Source organism: Syngnathus leptorhynchus, chromosome 16 (assembly GCF_054491065.1).
Source record: "Syngnathus leptorhynchus isolate UIUO chromosome 16, UIUO_Slep, whole genome shotgun sequence".
NCBI classification, from domain to species: Eukaryota; Metazoa; Chordata; class Actinopteri; order Syngnathiformes; family Syngnathidae; genus Syngnathus; species Syngnathus leptorhynchus.
The window spans coordinates 9,570,745-9,579,829 of record NC_141210.1 but is presented as its reverse complement, the minus strand read 5'-3'; the positions used below and the strand labels follow the sequence as shown (position 1 = coordinate 9,579,829).

The 9,085-nt window shown below is 41.7% G+C and overlaps 1 pseudogene; it reads right to left on the bottom strand.

Moving 5' to 3' along the window:
- Window positions 1-213: 213 nt before the first annotated feature.
- LOC147044793 (U2 spliceosomal RNA) lies at window positions 214-385 on the bottom strand (annotated as a pseudogene).
- Between the last annotated feature and the right edge of the window lie 8,700 nt (window positions 386-9,085).

The window sequence follows — 9,085 nt, the reverse complement described above, 5'->3', positions numbered from 1 at the left end:
ACTTTTAGTGTCTTAAAAGACAATGATGGTATTTATTTACATATTGAAACACAATATTCCACCTCCTTCAATGTTACACGTGAATGCACATACAGAGAGTAATTTTATTCATTTTGATCAGGCTACATGAAGCAAAATATAAAGGTGAATGTAATTCTCATTAATGGAATGAATGACTCCTTTTGACCAGCAGGAGTGTTTATGTGCCCCCCTCAAGAAATAAACCTATTTGCAAACCGTTTGGTGGGAAAGCCTCAAGCCCTATTACACCTCCCTATTCCAAAAATCAATTTCATATGTGGTCTCCAGAGAGGGGACGTATCAGATATTAAACTGATGAGAACAGATACTACACTTGATCTTAGGCAAAAGGCCGAGAAGCGATAAGCAGAAATGGGTCTGAGGCAACGACTTCAATCAAGAGACTACCAATTCAAGTTAATGGCCGACCTCGGATGTGTCATCGCGAAGCTACTAAGTTAAAACAGTCGAAGTAAAGTACCCAGTTTTTCACTGGCAGGCCAAAGTATGTTTTACTTTTACTTTTGTATTTGATGTGTATGTTTTGTAATTCTACGTACAGTGGAGCCTCGGTTTTCGAACACAATCCGTTCCAGAAGGCTGTTCGAGAAGTGAATCATTTGATTTCCGAATCATGTTTTCCCATTACAAATAATGGAAAATTGTTGGAATAATCTCGGGGGAAGCCTTGGCCTGCCAGACCAGGAGGCCTTATCTTTATGAGTTTACGACTGTCCTTTAAACTAAATGCTTTCTATTTGGTTCAAGGAATGTCTTTTGATCCCCGTCAGCCTTATGTTTCCTTCCTGTCCTTATGTTACTTTTGTGTTTGTTTTGTAAGAGGCCTTCACTAACAATGAGCAGAGCTTCTTTGCATAGGCAAAATGTTCTTTGTTCAGTTTAAAGGGACTTCATTCCTTTTAGTTAACTGTAGCTTTGATTCATAGATTGTAGATGATCAAAACGGGTTATATACAGTTTGAAGTAGTCACATTAAAGTTATCCGATATTTACTCAATGTTCGTTTAAGGAACTGTATACCAGTTCCCTTACATTTACTTAATATGTGTTGAAATGTTTAAGTAGGGCTAGATATTATTATTATTATGTGTTCAATCAATCAATCAAGTCAAGTTTATATAGCCCTAAATCACAAGCAGTCTCAAAGGGCTCTGTCCTCTGCATTTAACCCATCCCCATGTGATTTTGATCCATCCCCTGGGGGAGAGGGGAGCAGTGAGCAGCAGCGGCGCCGCGCTCGGGAATCATTTTGGTGATCTAACCCCCCAATTCCAACCCTTAATGCTGAGTGCCAAGCAGGGAGGCAATGGGTTCCATTTTTATAGTCTTTGGTATGACCCGGCCGGGGTTTGAACCCACAACCTTCCAGTCTCAGGGCGGACACTCTACTACTAGGCCACTGAGCTGGTGTTGTGTTAGTTTACTAAGAAGATAAACTTAGCAAGGGTTTAGTTGCATTGTTCCACAGGTAAGCGACATTCAACGTGCTTCAAGTTATCTGATCACAGTCGAGGAGGAGTCGACCACTCATGGAGAGGACAACTGGTTGGGGGAAGAAAGCAGACTCTGCAGTCCCAATGCGGGGGTCGAGGGCCGACAAGTGCTAGGTCACACTACACTACATTCCTTAGCTAATTAGCGTTGCTACAACCACTATCTCCCCTCCCTTCAGTGTGGCAACGCCTCTGTAACCAGGGCAACCAAGACATTAAAAAGAGGAGCACGTGGAGGAGGAACTCAGAACTGGTGGAGATTGTAACTGAGGTTCCTTTCTCTATCGTTCTCCTCGCGAGTAAACTCATCCTGGTTGTCTTCTCCTCTTCGTTCCAGCATGTGATTTAATGTCTGATCATATTTAGACCCAACATTTATTTGGGCCTTCGAGCCGGATGCCAATATACTATATTATATTCCAGCTGACGACAGCAGAGATCCAGAAAGACCGCGTGCGGGAGGAACTCCATAGGTGAGATCCTAGAATCCTTTTCAAAGGCTGGCTGTCTGCTCGTCAGCTGGGATCTGAAGGTTGAAGGCAGTCCGAGGTGCAGAGGTGAGGAGAACCAGGGGGTGAGTTGTTGTTTTTTTTGTTAAAAGAATGGTGCGGCCGAGGGTTTGTCGTGCCCTATAAAAGTCCTAGGTTCGAACGGAAAGGTCCGTCTAAAGGTACCAAAATGGAAAGGTCCATTAAAGTTACACAACGGAGATGTAACAAAACGGAAAAGTCCGTTTAAAGGGTTGGCGGAGTGCCCGGGAAACCGTAATACTGAATGATTGAGAGTGTGAATGGGAATACGTATCACTAGATATAGTATTCCATATTAAAGCAGTGGGGAACACATAACGTGGTTCTGTGGACGCAATAGGCAAGGATTCTCCACCAGTACGCTGGTAGAAGTGAGAATCACCACAGGATCTTTTCGTTATCCCACTGGAAACACCCGACTTTAGAAACCCCTATGGTTTTACAGTTGGGACCAAATTGATTAAAATGGGGAACGGAAAGAGCAAAATTAATATCCGAGATAATCTAAAATGTAAAGATTCGAAAATAAGTGAAAGGCAGGATCCTGATCGAATTAATAATCTAGATAAACGGATCAAAAAATACAAATTTGAGGGAGAGCTAAAAGAAATACAAGAGCGGGAGGAAAAAACACAGGCTACAAATTCGAAACAAAAGATCATAGTAAAGTTGTATCCGCAAGTACAAGACACACACAAAAGTGAAGAATCACCTCCTCCTTATGGGATGACAGACAGAGCCACCAGGCAGAAAAGCCCGCTAGAAATGGATCGGTTGAAGAAAATGAGGGCAAATTACACAGAAATAGGGAGAACAAAGCAAAATGATAATGAAACCTTTGATGAGTATCGAGGGCGCATGACAGAAGTATTCAAAATACACAGTGGACTGGTAGAAGATAATGCACCCCAAGGTGCTTATCAGCAACAATTAAAAAATGCCATCCACATAGGGTCCAAGCCAAAAATAAAAATTAGGGTGATCAATAATCATAAAGGAATGAACATCGGAACTTTGGAGGAATACATAAAACACGCCCTCCATGCAGAAAGAGTAGTCAGAGAAGGCTTTAGAGGCCGGGGAAGAGGATTTGTGCAACCTAGTCAAATAGAATGTTGGAGTTGCGGAGAAAAAGGTCACATGGTACGTGACTGCACAAATGAACGAGGACAGTTATGACATAGCCAAAATCAAATCAAAACAGAAACCCATGTAACAAAGTGGGAACCTGGCTGCCAAAAAGAAACGGAAATTAGCTTAAATGTACAGGAGATATTCGCGTTAAAAGGAAAAGTAAGAGAGAAACACTGAAGTTAAAATCTGCAAGATAAAAGGAAAATAATTACAAATAGCTTCTAAAAGTAAAATAGAGAATAAATCAGACAAGTAAGATGAGCAAAAAGGTGTTCTTAGTGTGCTCTTTGTGGTCTTTTATGTTGTGTGCCAAACGTGTGTGCTAGCGTGTGTGTGCGTGCGTGTGCGCGCAGAGGATCCTCATGAGTGTGTGTGCATGTGTATGTGTGTGAGTGAGATGTGTGTCCTTTGGAAGAAATTAGTCATGGAGAATGTTCAGGAGCCTGTTGAGCGATAATAGGGAAGTTGAGAAGTAGACGATGGTATGTTTAAGTTGGTTGGAGAAACTAAGATGATCGAGGTGTTGCAGTAGAGAAAATAAGGTGTGTGGCAGTAGAGAATATAAAGTGTGTGACAGAAAGTGACTAGAAAGGTGGCTTGATAGGATGAGAATAAGAGACAACAAATGTTGTGTAGAAGACAGTGAAAGATGTTGAATGTGAACATGATGAAGGGGGAACAGTAAAGTAGGCCTGCCCTTTGAGAGGGTGAGATTGAGGAGCGTGCCTGTGGTTGCGCGTAGTCGCAGGTCTGGGCTGTGCACGTGGGCCTGTGCTATGCTCGTGTGGGTGGTGGGCCTGCATCATGATTGTTGCAGGAAATGGCCAGCCTGTGAGCAATCGACATTGATGCCGCGTTCCCCCCCTCGCACGGGGGGTGCTATGGCTGCGGGTGAGGCAGAGAAAGTGTGAGTTTTTGAGAGAATGTTTGAAGAAGAGTGATGCTTAAGGAAGTGGTGACAATTTGCATGAAGGATAAAAGGCACTGATGAAAAAAAGTATAACCAAAACGTCATCCTCTATGACGTTTGCGCAGCGTTGTTTGTTGGTATTGTTTGTGAGCTGTGTCTTTGCTGTTTTTTGTGTTGTCTGTGTGCTGTCAGTGTTATGTGTTAAAAGGATGAAATTGGCTAGAATAGGTGCAAAAAAAATTTTTGTTAGACTGTAGTCTATCTGATTTGCACCGCAAAACAAAAGCAATTTTGAAAGATGTGTCAAATTAAATGATAATGGAATCGTATGTAGTAATACAACACCTTACTACATATGGGTTCTCTAAGTTATAAAAACATACATTTAGATTTTTATTCAAATTTCTAAGATTCTTGTGATAATTGATGAAAAGATGATTGTACAGTAACTAAAGAAGGTACAAGAAAGTGAAAATGTCTAATCATTTGATAGCTGGATCGCTCCCCATGTGGGGAAGCCATCCATTTATTTGCTAAGCTAGTTGTGGAAGCAATCCAATTACCTCAAAAAGTAGCTATATGCACGTGTGCAGGGCACACGTACGAGATTGATAAGGTGTCAAGAGGTAACGGGCTTGCTGACAGAACCGCATAGCTGCAACGCAAAAGTCACTTCAAACTTTTATACACACAGGAAGCAGATTAAATTATTGAAACATTTTTAAAGATGTGCAGCGACAAAATCCATAGACTGAAATTCAATTATGGACGAAAAGAGGGGCAAGAGTCGAGAATGGCATCTATAGATGACCAGAAGACTGACCTATCCTACCAAAATAAAAAAACCATGATAAAATGGCCAGTAATATTGAGCCATGGTGTGTGTCACATGGCTCAAGAGGAGGGATAGTGGGGCAAGTCAGCTTTATACAACATATGGATTTGATTCATATTCAAAACATTTATAAAAACCAAACCAAAAAAAATAAATAGAAATTTGTAGAGCTTGTGCTAAAATGGATTGAATTGACTTAAAAATGAACACTGAATGCTTTAACAGGGGCAAAAACGTTATGTAAAGAAACAATGACGTTATTGCATGTTGGGTGGCCGTCTTGGTTGCTGTTTTGTTAACTTTAACAATATGGTATTTGTGGGAACTAAGAGTCATAATGAATAGGGGAGAGATGTGTTGGCAACTTATATAGAACACTCCCTAAATTATGCTGCATTGTGTTGATTTAAAGAAGATAAATTTGGCCTTTGCAGTGTGATCCGCTGTGTTGCATCTGGCCATGGAGAAAGTATGATGTTTATTTGTGTACTTTGTCAACCGATCAACCGATGTAGATGTTAAAGAATGAAATTAATAGCTTTATGTTGTACCGTTGCCATTGACCAAAGATTGTGTGAAATCTGTCACGTCTACTGATTGTGAAATGTGCGACAGAGATATAATATCTGTTGAGAAAAAAAAAAAAACATTGCTTTCAGAGAATGTAGTCAAGAGAAATTGTATATGTATCGACACGTCAAGATCTGGGGAAAAGCTGGTAAAAACTAAAATGCCTTTAAATTTGAGTGACGACGATAATCTGACTGAAATTGATGCAATTGGAGTCCCAAGAGGAGTTCCTGATTAATAAGAATTAATTGACCAAATTGCAGTAGGATGGGAGTCCTCCATTTGCTGCTGGTGAACGATGAACAAGAACGTTGACAGGATAAATTACATCCATTGCAACATGCTGAAATTGGGCAAACGAACACAAGCGGGATTTGAGGCAGGGCATGAACAGCTAGCCTTCCCTAATGGACTTCCATAATCGCATTGCTCTTGATATGTTGTTGTCTGAGAAAGGGGGGGGTCTGCGCAATGTTCAGAGAACAATGCTGTACCTTCATCCCCAACAACACTGCCCCTGATGGGAGCCTGACGAAGGCCATTGCAGGCCTGCGGTCCCTCAACATGAGGACGAAAGAGCACTCTGGTGTAGACACATCAATGTGGGACAACTGGATGGATGCCTTTGGGAAGTATAAACCCCTTGTGTCCTCAATTATAGTGTTAATTGCAGTATTTGCTGCTATACTCACCTTGTGTGGATGTTGTTGTATTCCATGTCTGCGTGCTCTGTTTAATCGTCTCATCACTACAGCAATATCGCCCATGGAAGACAAGATGGCCCGAGTATGCCTAATGTCTGAACGCCAGCAAATTGATGATAACGGTGATGATGATGGAATTCTTGCATTTGAGTTTACAGACTTTTTCCCGGATCTGTGTGTTTCTGAATGATGACGTCGCAACGTTGATCCTTTTTGGTGTGAACATGTTTGTGCTCATACTTGTGATCCGACAACTGAAAATCTTGAGAAGTGGTTGGTTTTTGGTGATGTAAAAAATTTAGCAAATATGTGATAAACAGGAGGGAAATGTTGGAATAATCTCGGGGGAAGCCTTGGCCTGCCAGACCAGGAGGCCTTATCTTTATGAGTTTACGACTCTCCTTTAAACTAAATGCTTTCTATTTGGTTCAAGGAATGTCTTTTGATCCCCGTCAGCCTTATGTTTCCTTCCTGTCCTTATGTTACTTTTGTGTTTGTTTTGTAAGAGGCCTTCACTAACAATGAGCAGAGCTTCTTTGCATAGGCAAAATGTTCTTTGTTCAGTTTAAAGGGACTTCATTCCTTTTAGTTAACTGTAGCTCTGATTCATAGATTGTAGATGATCAAAACTGGTTATATACAGTTTGAAGTAGTCACATTAAAGTTATCCCATATTTACTCAATGTTCGTTTAAGGAACTGTATACCAGTTACCTTACATTTACTTAATATGTGTTGAAATGTTTAAGTAGGGCTAGATATTATTATTATTATGTGTTGTGTTAGTTTACTAAGAAGATAAACTTAGCAAGGGTTTAGTTGCATTGTTCCACAGGTAAGCGACATTCAACGTGCTTCAAGTTATCTGATCACAGTCGAGGAGGAGTCGGCCACTCATGGAGAGGACAACTGGTTGGGGGAAGAAAGCAGACTCTGCAGTCCCAATGCGGGGGTCGAGGGCCGACAAGTGCTAGGTCACACTACACTACATTCCTTAGCTAATTAGCGTTGCTACAACCACTATCTCCCCTCCCTTCAGTGTGGCAACGCCTCTGTAACCAGGGCAACCAAGACATTAAAAAGAGGAGCACGTGGAGGAGGAACTCAGAACTGGTGGAGATTGTAACTGAGCTTCCTTTCTATATCGTTCTCCTCGCGAGTAAACTCATTCTGGTTGTCTTCTCCTCTTCGTTCCAGTATGTGATTTAATGTCTTATCATATTTAGACCCAACAAAAATATTTTGAATCCGTTCCAAGCAAATAAATAAATAAATAAATAAATAAATAAATAAATAAACGTCATTTTTGTATTTGCGCATTCTTGTTCGAACGCGCAGCCGTAGCGCGTCATCGACCGCGCAACTGCACCGCGCTGGTCGCATTATTGTGACAGAGCGGCTGCTGAAATTTCTGAAATATTTTTAAAGACCTGATGTATTTTCCAAAATTTAAGTGGACCTCAGTGAGTAGGAAGTTTAATTTTGTCCGATCGCGCAACTGCAGCGCACCACCGAACGCGCAAACCTAGCGCGTCACCGACCGCGCAACTGCACCGCGCTGGTCGCATTATTGTGACAGAGCGGTCGCTAAAATTTAGAAAATGTTTGTTAAAGTCCTAATGGACTTTCCAAAATTTAAGGTGACCTTTGTGCACAGAGAGCTTAATTTGGTCGGATCGCGCCACTGCAGCGCTCCGAGCGCTCACTGTCGCATTGCTTTTGGAGCGTCTTTGTGTTTTAGGATGGCTTTACTAAATAGGGGAGCACTTGCTTCTTTTGGAGGCATGATTAGAGTTCATGCAATCCTCAGAGTAGTGAGAATGTAATAACGAACGGAGTCAGTTGGCATGCTCTTGGCTCATCTCGCGAGGTTCAACAACCAAATTTCGCCCGACATCCGAAGCCAAAAAATCTCGAGTTTTTTGTTCGAATACGGAATTGTTCGAGAACCGGGACGTTAAAAAATAAAAATAAAAATAATAATATATATATATATATATATATATATATATATATATATATATATATATATATATATATATATATATATATATATATATATATATATATATATATATATATATATATATATATATATGTCACGTATTTCTATAATATGGCCTTTAATTAACCTGTAGTAGCAGATTCGGCTGTTTTTGCTCCCTCTCCCCGACCCCACTCCCCCCACCCCTCCCCGGCTGGGGAGGTGGTTAGGTGACACCCAAGCTGACGACGGCTATCTAGATTCTCGTGGACCAATTCAGCATGAGGGAACTGCAGCGGAATACTCTCCTAGAGGACACTGCCAGGACAATCGAAGGCACCTCCGACAGCTCTTCGCTTTGGCCTGGACATCCACTTTTTGATTTCCATATTATGTATTTTATGTGCCCTCTTTGCATCCATTGCAGCCTGGTGATCCTGAAAGGGGGATCCTTCCATCTGTGGTCGCTTCTCAAGGTTTCTCATTTTTCCCCTGGTAGGGGTTTTTGAGTTTTTCCTTGCCCTTTTGGGAGCCAAGATCAGGGGATGCTTTGAGAATAATTGTCAATTGATTGTCTATGTGAAGCCCTTTGAGACTGCTTGTGATTTAGGGCTATACAAATAAACTTGACTTGACTTGACTTAACTTGTTGTGATTGATTCGGTACAATCAAGGTATGGTGTTGTTTCTGCCGGGCACATGTGCCTGTCGCGCCTCCTACGGCGCCTTGGGTGAGCTGCAGGGTCGTCAGCCAGGGACCACCGCTTATCGGAGTTTCGCTCTATTTAACCCTGGAACGCGTCCTGGTGGAGACGTCCCTGCCCCCCCTGCAGCTGAGCCATTTTACTGCCTTGACACCCAATTTTTATCTCTCCTCCTCAGCC